Source organism: Haemorhous mexicanus, chromosome 20 (assembly GCF_027477595.1).
Source record: "Haemorhous mexicanus isolate bHaeMex1 chromosome 20, bHaeMex1.pri, whole genome shotgun sequence".
In the NCBI taxonomy this organism is placed as follows: Eukaryota; Metazoa; Chordata; class Aves; order Passeriformes; family Fringillidae; genus Haemorhous; species Haemorhous mexicanus.
The window spans coordinates 7,808,557-7,818,240 of NC_082360.1; the positions used below are offsets into that span (position 1 = coordinate 7,808,557).

At 47.8% G+C, this 9,684-nt stretch overlaps 1 non-coding gene across 1 annotated transcript; it reads left to right on the plus strand.

The window, feature by feature from the left end:
* The first annotated feature begins 1,082 nt into the window (after window positions 1-1,082).
* Window positions 1,083-1,154, plus strand: TRNAT-CGU (transfer RNA threonine (anticodon CGU)). The gene has a single exon. It is a non-coding gene; the product is annotated as a tRNA-Thr (tRNA).
* Window positions 1,155-9,684: the final 8,530 nt, after the last annotated feature.

Below are 9,684 nucleotides of genomic sequence, written 5' to 3' on the forward strand. Positions count from 1 at the left end.
AACCAGGATGAAAAATTTCAATGCAAAGCTAAAGAATAGTTCAAAACTACAACCTTCAAATTCTTCCCTCCTGCCCTACAGCTAGTGGTGATAAAAATGAGAGCTGATTCATTTCTTGGGTTTTAACCAAGTTTTAGCCATAAGACTAAATATTTGGTAGCTGGAAACCCAAAGGAGGAAATATTAATAATGCAGCATTGTATTTATGATTTATGCTATTATGATTTGACTATGTAAACAGAGCATAATGGGTTTGAAGTAAAACGTGAAAATTCAATTTGAATATCAGGAAACACAGACTGCCTGATACTGTCCCAAGGGAAGGGGTGGAAACGCCGCTGTTTGGCTCTCAGAGAGGCGGGCGGCAGTGCCGGAATGGAACTGCGCCGTGCCGGGACAGTCCCCGCCGTTCCCCGGTGTGCCGTGCCCGGGAGATGTGTCCCAGCGGGCCGGTGCCGCAGGGCTGGCTCCTGCCCCGGGGGACCCTCCCCGGCCCCAAAGCGGGAGCAGGTGCCGGAGCACTGCCGAGCGGCAGCGCCGGAGGTGTGTGTGAGCTTGGCAGGACTTCCCTCGTTCCGAACAGCTGCTGTTTGTTCCCCGAGGCAGCCCTGTGATTTCGTAGTGATGCTCCGCGTTTCTCTGCCGTGAGAAACACCGGGAGGAAGGAAAGCAAAGCTTCACCGAGGACTCCGCGGTGTCGGAGCAGCGGCGCCCGGGGACACCGCGGACACGGCGGGGGTGGCGGCAGCGGGAAGGGCTTTCCGAGGAGCGCCGCCGCAGCGACACGGGGCAGGGGATGCCGCGCTCTGCGGGCGGGGCAGGGCCCTCCCGCGCTCCCGTGCTCCCGTTCCCGGCGCTCCGCCCCGCGTCCGCACGTGCCCGCGTGAGCCCCGCAGGGCGCGGCAGCCCCGCCCCGATCCCACCGCCCCGGGCGGCCCTCCCGGCCCGGCCTCTCCCGTCCCGTCCCCTTTCGGCCCTCCCGGCCCGGCCTCTCCCGTCCCGTCCCCTTCCGGCCCGTCCCGGCCCGGCCCGCGCCGGTCGCTGCCTTCCACTGGCGGCGCGCGGGTGCAGCCAGCCCGTCGGGCGCGGTGGCCAAGTGGTAAGGCGTCGGTCTCGTAAACCGAAGATCGCGGGTTCGAACCCCGTCCGTGCCTGCCGAGGCAGCGCGGTGCGCTGGCAGCCCCGCCGCGGGGAGGCCGCGGACGCCGCCTCGTTTGCGGCTCATTTTTGCTGTCGGTGTCGGCAAAATTAAGACCTGGAGCCCCGCGAAGAAGCTGCGGATCACGGGGGAGGTTCTACCTTACGGCCGGCCGAGTGTCCCCGAGTCTCGCGTGTCTGTGCTGCAGAACGGGTTGGGAGGCGCGGGTGGTGCCGTGCAGCCCGTGGGTGAGCATTCCCCGGAGCCCCGGTGTCACCCCCAATACCCCAGGTCCTTGCAGACGACACTTCTCGGCGTTTTGCCTCAGGACCTGTGTCCTGAACTGGGTGAATCACAGCTAAAACAAAGCAAATGTTTGCGCTGTGATGCCGCAGGGCAAGTGTTGGGTTCGCTCGGTGTGAGGAATCCTCCTGCTTGTGCTCTGTACCTGCTGGGTTTGATGTACTTCTCACAGATAGACAAGCTGAATGCTGGAATAAGCAAGTACTTAGTGCAGTTAAAATCGTGTGATTGATAAGGTTGAACAAGCCCTGAAAGATCATCGAGTCCAACGATTAACCCAGCGCTGCCATATTCCTCCCTAAACCCTGTCAGCTGCCACATCCACATTTTTTAACCCTTTCAGAGATGGAGATTCCACCACTTCTCAGAGCAGGCTGTTCCAATACCTGACCACCCTTTCCGTGAGATTGTACCATTTATACCAGAATTTACCCTAATTGCTTGGTTCTTGATCTATCAGTCTGTGCAAAGCATGATGCATGTGTGAGGACATTTCTGCTGCCTCTGTATAACATCACTTTGGTTATTGCTGCTTTCAGAGAGCTTGAAATAAAGAGTAGAGTCATTGTATTGCAAAATCAGCAATAGCCAGATATCTGGGCAGAGCAGAGGAGCCTCTTCGAAACAACTTGATGCTTCCTTTGATGCTTAAGAAAAAGCTGGTTTTGCTGTTTCCCGTGCCACACTTAGCCTGGACCTGACCGGGCAGGAGGCTGTCTGCCTTTCTCAGCAGGGACTGGAAGTGTGTGTGCATGAGGTGTTTGGGGAGGTCTGTACAAAATGGTTGTGCAGGATGTTATTAGCAAGCCACAAAACAAGCTGTAGTATGTTTTGATATAAAAGCAGGAAATACAGTTTAGAACTTGTTTAGAAAAATGCAGACACTATTTTACTTGCAAAATAGAGTGCTGTCAAATCCCATCACCTTTGTTGGAGGCTTTTGAGGACTTAAGTTCCAGCTTTGAAACACCCTCTTTTGATTTATTTTTTTCCCCTACATCGTTTCACAGCGGCATGTCAAACCAAAATGTTTCTACTGGTTCAAAAGCCATCTTGCTGCTTTTGCAGAGATTTTCAGAATTCTGTGGGTTTGTTTCTGGTCGAAACCAGTTGTGAAACTGAGGTTCTCCCTGAAGCAGGTTTCCCATCCTATAAACTCGAGCAGTCAGGTCCTGCCCAAACGTGTGCCACGAACTCAGGACTGTGAACCAGGTATTTTAATAAAGCTCTGGCATCTCTGTTCTCTGTGGCCATAACACATCCAGGCAGCTCACCAGTTGCTTAACTTCAGTCTCTGCAGAACTGGAATATTCCCTTCTAGCTCCCAGGTGTCTGTGAGGAAGGTCCTTCACAGGCTCCTGCTGAATTCCCAGGGAGAGGCCCATGGGAAAGCCTTGGCCCAGGATTGCTGTTGTGCATCTTCCCTTCTGGAACAACACCACGACGGGATCCTTTCTGTTCAGGGACAGGCAGTTCTATGTGGGCCATCCTGCCCTTGTCGTTGTCTCCAGGGCAGGGTTGTGTTGGGCAGGTCACGTGTTTGCTCACCTCCCAAATTCCCACCCCCTCTTCTTGCTCACTCAGGCAATAAATTTGATTTTGTCTTTAATTAGTAGCTAAAGTCCTGAAGTGCCAGCCAATGAACTTTAATCAAGGCATTTATGATCTGATCATAGCTGTGCTGGAGATGGGTTTGGCTTGGGTTTTTTGGTGGGTTGAGGAAAGAGTTGTTTATTTTGGACACAAGTCCTGACTGAAAACATACATTTTTTTAGGTGGCCCTTTTAAGTTGCTATAAGATCTTTGATTTTTTTTTCCCCAGAAAATACTGAGCTGCCTTTCTCTGAATATAACACCTCTATGAAATGAGGAGCTATTGAATGAGGATTAAAACGAGGCCCCTGTTAATTACCCAATAAAACCATATTGCAATTAATGTACTTAAAAGATGTGTTACTGCTAGAAATCTTGGCCATATTTAAATACAGAGTTCCCTGTCCTCTCTTGCTTGACAAACCAGTTATTCAGAATCTAGACATTTTCCTGACTGCTTTAAAATAAGTGTAAAAAATAATCAATTTTAACAGTATTTCTTGTAAACTTTCAATTTTAGCAGTATTTCTGAGTTATGTGTTTTTAAGAGGCTGACAGAAAATGTTGCCTTTGAAAGGTAAGATGTGAATGGGCACTGAAAATAATGGGGTTTGTTTGGATTATATGAACATTTTCAGCTCTTTGCAACTCTCCTGAGTGTCTGTTGCATCCTCCCTTGGGTCAAACTTCAGCAACCAAAAAGCAGGGTGCTGGGAACACGGCAGGAGCTGTGTCTGGGTCAGAAATAGTACTGAGATCACTGGAAAGCCTTGCTTGGATGTTGTTGTGTGGAGCCAGGCAGGGGGATTGGCCCAAAAGCTGGGCAGACCTGTCTCTCCCATTAATAATGTGTCAGATTAATTTCCCACCTCTCTGCTTTTTGGGTTATCCTTCCATGGGAATGGGATGGCTGGCCCCTTAAAAAAAAAAATGGGAGGGGGGGGGGGGGCAGGGAGGAGAGAGAGGAAAAAACCCAGCCACACAAGCCCTGAAACCCTGACCTTGGAAAGGAAAGGCCTGTGCTGGGTTGTGCAAACAGAGTGTGATGTGCCAGGGGTGACCAGGCTGAGCCATCTGGGCCATGGGCCGGGCACAGTTGGCCTCCCATTGTGGGGAGCTGTCCCAGCAGCTCAGACCCCTCTTTGTAAGGTGAACAGCACAACCAGGGTGGGAGGATGCTCCATGTGCTCAGTCCAAAACCTCAACAACATTTCCTGCAGGTTGGACAGCTAAACATACAAAGGGTTTTATAGAGCTGCCAGTGCCAGTGAGACCACCCCAAAGGAAGCAGTGAGCTCAAATGAGGCACAGAACAGTATTTGCAGCATTGTCTGAGTCACAAATATATGGCAGAGTAAATAAACCCCAAACTGTGGAAATCTTCGCATGGCTACAGGGATGTGATTCCCATTTCTATTATGCCTGGAATTTAATGGACTGCTGAAGTTTGACCAAAAGGCATTTTTTGTGTCAAAATGAAAAATTACAGATCAAAAGGGTGACTTTGCAGACAAACATATCGATCTAAAGCCTGGGTGACACAGACTTCCTGGAAGAGAGCCCAGAAGCATGTCTGTGTTTAAAGTCAAATGGCTGTAGCCTTTTACCACTGATGAATAAAAAATGTTTTTGTCTGCATGCCGAAAGCTCCAGCAGAAACAGAAATTACTCAATTTGTTCTGCCAGAGGAGCAGGTACGTGTTTGTGAATGGTAATCCATTGAAGGCTCAGAATTCAGTAATTTTAAAAATGACGGTGAGATAGGAAATAAGAATTATTTTTTCCCTTTGAAAACTCTGTTTATGTCACTGTAGGAAAGACAGAGTGAGAATCCTTATTCTGTGTTCAAGGGACAGAGCTACCGGTGTCCCCTTCTCCAGAAGTGTGAGGGGAGCAGTTGGGAAGTTCCCCTGTGAGGAACCCAGTTGCATTTCTGTTTTACTACAGGAGTAGCAACTCTTACACAGGTCCGCAAGGTTGCTATTGTCATTTGTAATTAGATATCGATGGACAGGTCAGGGTGTTCTGACCAGGAAGGATGGATGGCCCAGCACAGCAATGCTGCTGCTCCTCTGAGAGCCGGGGGTACCAGTGGGAATGACAGCTGCAGGATTTTGTGAATGAGCTCTGAGGACACCCATGAGAGGGAATGGGAGTCCTCACTGCCATGCTGGTGTAGTGCAGAGCAGCACTCAGCTTCCCCAGAGAACCTGTGAAACAGAATTTAGATTAAGAAAGTGGTGCTGAATGGCAGCTACTGCTTCTGGGGAACCCAGAAAATGCCAGCTGACACTCCAGGCAGTGTGTCTCAAATGAGCTGCAATTATGCAGGGAAGGAGGAGCAAAATAGATGGATGGGGGATTACTAATCCCTTCTTCAAAGACTATTTAACCTCAGCAGCACAGGGCCTGCTGCTCATAGAAGCCCTGCTCGTCTCCCTGACTCCCTCTCAGTTACTTTCTTACGATCCTGGCTGTAAACTATATGAAAAAAAAAATTAGAAAGAGTATCAGAGCCTAGACCTGGAAGGTTTGTGTGCAGGGTTCTCTTTATCTGTGTATACTCTTGCCTTTACCACTGAATGAAGTCCACTGCAGTGAGCAAGCTGTTGCAGGATGAAGAACAGTAACATGAGTATAGCTTTTATTGTGATGATCTTTCTGTAAATTGGAAAAAAAATCTATTTGAGCTGATGAAATGATATGTTTGTAAATGCAGTGCCATGGGAGCAGAGTCAGGTGTTGGATTAATATAGCAATAGGACAAGAGGAAATGGCCTCAAGTTGCACCAGGGAGGGCTTAGGTTGGATAGTAGGAAAAATTTCTTCACCAAAAGGGTGCCAAGCCTTGGAAAGAGCTGCCCAGGGAAATGGTTGAGTCACCCTCCCTGAAGGGATTTAAAAGATGCGTTGCTTAGGGACATGGCTTAGTGGGGGACTTAACAGTGCTGGGTTAATGAGGGACTCTGAAAGGTCTTTTCCAACCTAAGGGATTCTCTGAATCTCATGGAGAGGAATTGCCTTTGCACTCTGCACAGTACAGCTGCACAGGCCTGGTGATTACCGTGACAAAGCCAGGCTCAGAGGCCAGCCTGAGATATCAGGTCAGTGCAAAAGCTTCAGCAACAAACAGGACAAGAGACAAAGGGCACACACTGAAGCACAGGAGGTTCCATTCAAACATAAGGAAAGAGTTTTCCAAGTGAGCAGGACTGATGTTGGAACAGGTAGTGCAGTCTCCATCCTTGGAGAAATTCAAAAGCCATCCAGACACAGCCCTGGGCAGCCTTCTTTATGTGACCCTGCTTGAGCAGGGGGTGGGACCAGGTGACCTCCAGACGTTCAGCCTCAGCTATTCTGTGAGACTCCTTTGCCTCTGAAGTTTTACTGTTTGCTGTGCCTGAAAGACATGGGGCCGAACCATCCCCTGCACTAAGAGCAGTGGCTGCCTCAGAGGGTGCTCTCTGGGGCTCTGCCTTGCCAGCTCACTTGTGGCAGCAGTGCTTCAAACTAGTGCTGAGTAGGTACAATCACCCAAGTTAAAGAATTTAAACTGTATATGAATTCAAGGCAAGGACAGCCTAATATAGAATGTAATGTTTACTGTCTTTGAAGAAGCTGTAATAAACTTGGATGGGAAGCTTAAGCAAGAGATGGAGCAATCAGCTGGCCTTGCAAAAATGTCAGAGGGTCCTTGGGAGCCTGAATCTTGTCTATGTTATTGCTGGGCATTGGGGCCATCCATTTAACCCAGCTGGTTACAAGAGTTCAATGGCGTGCAGTTTGCACTGTCGCAGCCTTATTGGGACTGTGAGGATTATGCATCTGCATTGGGGGAATCCCTGTTACTAATTTCACAGGGATTGTACCCAAGTTTGAGCACAGATTTCATCACAGGAAAAGGAAAGCAAGATGTGTGTGAGGCTCTACTGGTGAATCTGGGTTTAAAGCCTCATTTCATATGTCCAGAGCATAAATAGGAGGACTCATACTGTGGCAGCACCTTTATTTAATTTTAGGGAAGCATCTTGTAGAGTCCTGTGATCACTGTCTCCTCTCAGCAGTCACTGCAATGCCTCAGTGCCTGTGCAAGACCTGCCCAGTGAGAAATGAGCTCCAAGCCTGAGCCTGGTCCCTTTGAGACTTGCTTGGGCTGAATTCCTGACTCCTGTCCTTTCATCACTCTGGGCCCAACTGAAAGAGTACTTGTGAGCTACCAAATATAGAATGTGCACAGCCTATTTCACAACTGGAACTTGCAAATGCTGGAGTGGATTTCATGGACTGAAGCCCCCCAGGGAGGGAGCATTACAGTAAATAATGTTAGTGCATTTGTTTAATCCCTGGGGATTGTGGAACGTAGGATTAAAGTGGGCTAAGGGGATTTCCCCATTGACAGCTGCTCCACAGTGCACAAACACACACCCCCAATTTTTTTTCATGTAACTTGTTCAGGCCCAAAGAATTTAAACTGCATATGGTGCTGACCGTTATTTCCACATCTGGTTACACATATCTGTCTCCCCCAGTAATTGTCTTTAATAGACACAATTGGGGATGAGGTAGTTGTCCTAAGAAGAGACAGAGCTCTGTGCTTGAACAGGAAACCATTATTTCTGAGCTTAATCAGAGTTCATTAGTTCTGTGATTTTCTCCTTTCTCAGATATATGCACACATGCTTTAAATATGAAAGCCCAATTTTTGGTAGGGCATTCCTCTTGTATGGCTGATTTGCCAGAGGTTCTTTGGACATGCAGAGCCTTGACCAGTGAGCAGAGAACCAGAGCATCTCTGAGCAGTGACTGAAGGCTGCAGCTCACTGGTGTTACATGGGTGCTCTGAGGTGAAACACCAGGGTCTAGTAAGGATCTTAGAGGAGGGACTGCCGTTTCCTATGCATCCTTAATGAGCCTGGCTGCTTGGTGCTCCTGCACAGGTACATGGGATCAGGCCAGCTCCTTGCAGTACATCGTATTTGCACAGTTCTGAACTTTTAATCACAAACTTGCTATTTGTACTGTTCTGGTGTTCTGACTAAAAAAAAAAAAAAAAAAAAAAAAAATTAAAAAAAATTTTAAAAATGGAGAGAGAGAGAGAGAGAGAGAGAGAGAGTGAGAGAGAGAGAGAGAGAGTGAGTGAGATCTGACCCTTGTTTCTGGCCTGGATTCATATTCGTGGGTGAAGACCAGAATTTCATCCTGTGCCATCAGTGGATTTCAACTGTTTCTATCGTTACACTGTGCTCAAGTTTAACATCTTTGACAATTCACTCTCTTTCTCAACAAGGTCAGATGCTGAATTACCAAGCTGTTGGCTATAAGTCGTTCTTGCTCACATGCTGCTTACTACCACACACAGGAGTTAACAAATCAGTGGATCTACTGGCAGAGAAAGGTACTGCATAAGCACAGGCAGGATTGAGAAAGACAGATTAATGCATGTATTCATTACATATATATATTACTGGACCAAGCATTGTCCACAGGGTCCATGTCCCACTCAGCAGCAGGCAGGGCACTCTCCCACCCACAGAAGATCCCTCCTGACTTTGGAGGTTTCACACTTGGCTTCCACTTTGTGAACACCTTTAAAGAAGCTACTCCATCTGGTTTGTGGCTCTTGGGAAAATGTTTTCTTTTTTTCCAAAGAGGGCTATTTTCAGAAGTGACAGAATTTTTTGTTCCATAGTTACTGTTCTGGGCTATTGCTGGTCAAACGTTATTAATATATTAACCTTTTGCCTGCCAAACAGCCTGAAAGAAACTGGTTATGTTTATTTTTAGTATTGTGTAAGTTGTGATGCTTTACAACTCGATATGCTTGTGATTACATCTGAACTCTATGCGGACCTAATCCTCTTCCCAGCTCCCATCCAGGCGGGGGGTGTTCTCATGCATTCCCTGTGCATGGATTCTGCACACCATGAAGGACAGCCAGCAGGTATTTGTGAGAGGACATGAAGTCCTAAGACCTGACCTTCTCAGGTACGGAAGTACCTCCTGCCAAGTGAAGACTTGCCTGAAGTATGCCTTATCCTGTTACTACCACAGGGCTGCCAGGGGCATCAGTGGAAGTGGGAATGGGCTGCCAGCAGCTGGGCACGTCCCATGGGATCAGGCTCCCTGCAAAAGAGCTCCTGCTGGGCAAAAATGTTGTGTGAAAGTCTTGCTCTGCTCTCGTGAAAATTAAGTGGTGCTTCACATCAGTACTAGTGGGGGCCAGGTCAAGACAAGAGGCAACATGTTTTGAGGCCACTGAAAATAGCAAATTAAGCAGTTGGTCAGGACATCAGAGAAGCAATGTGCCATCAGCTCAATTAGGGAGGAACTCCATTCCCTGGCTCATGCTCTTCCTTCCATACATATAGGTACATTTTTTTGCTGTGAATTTGTTGTTCTCAGAATTATTCTGTGGTGTTTCAAGCAGCTACATGATTGAGACAGAGAAAAAAAAGTATTAAAAAAAATTTTAAAATGAGAGTGAAGTTGGCGGATGTAACTTGCATCCTGTAAGAGTAGCAGTCTCTTATTTCCTAAAAGCTGATGAGGCCTTTTCTTGTTCAACCCAAGTGATTTCTACAGCATCTATTCCCTTCACCAGAGAAAAGGTTAGTGTCTTTTACACCTTTTCAGGAAGTCTTAATTTTTAC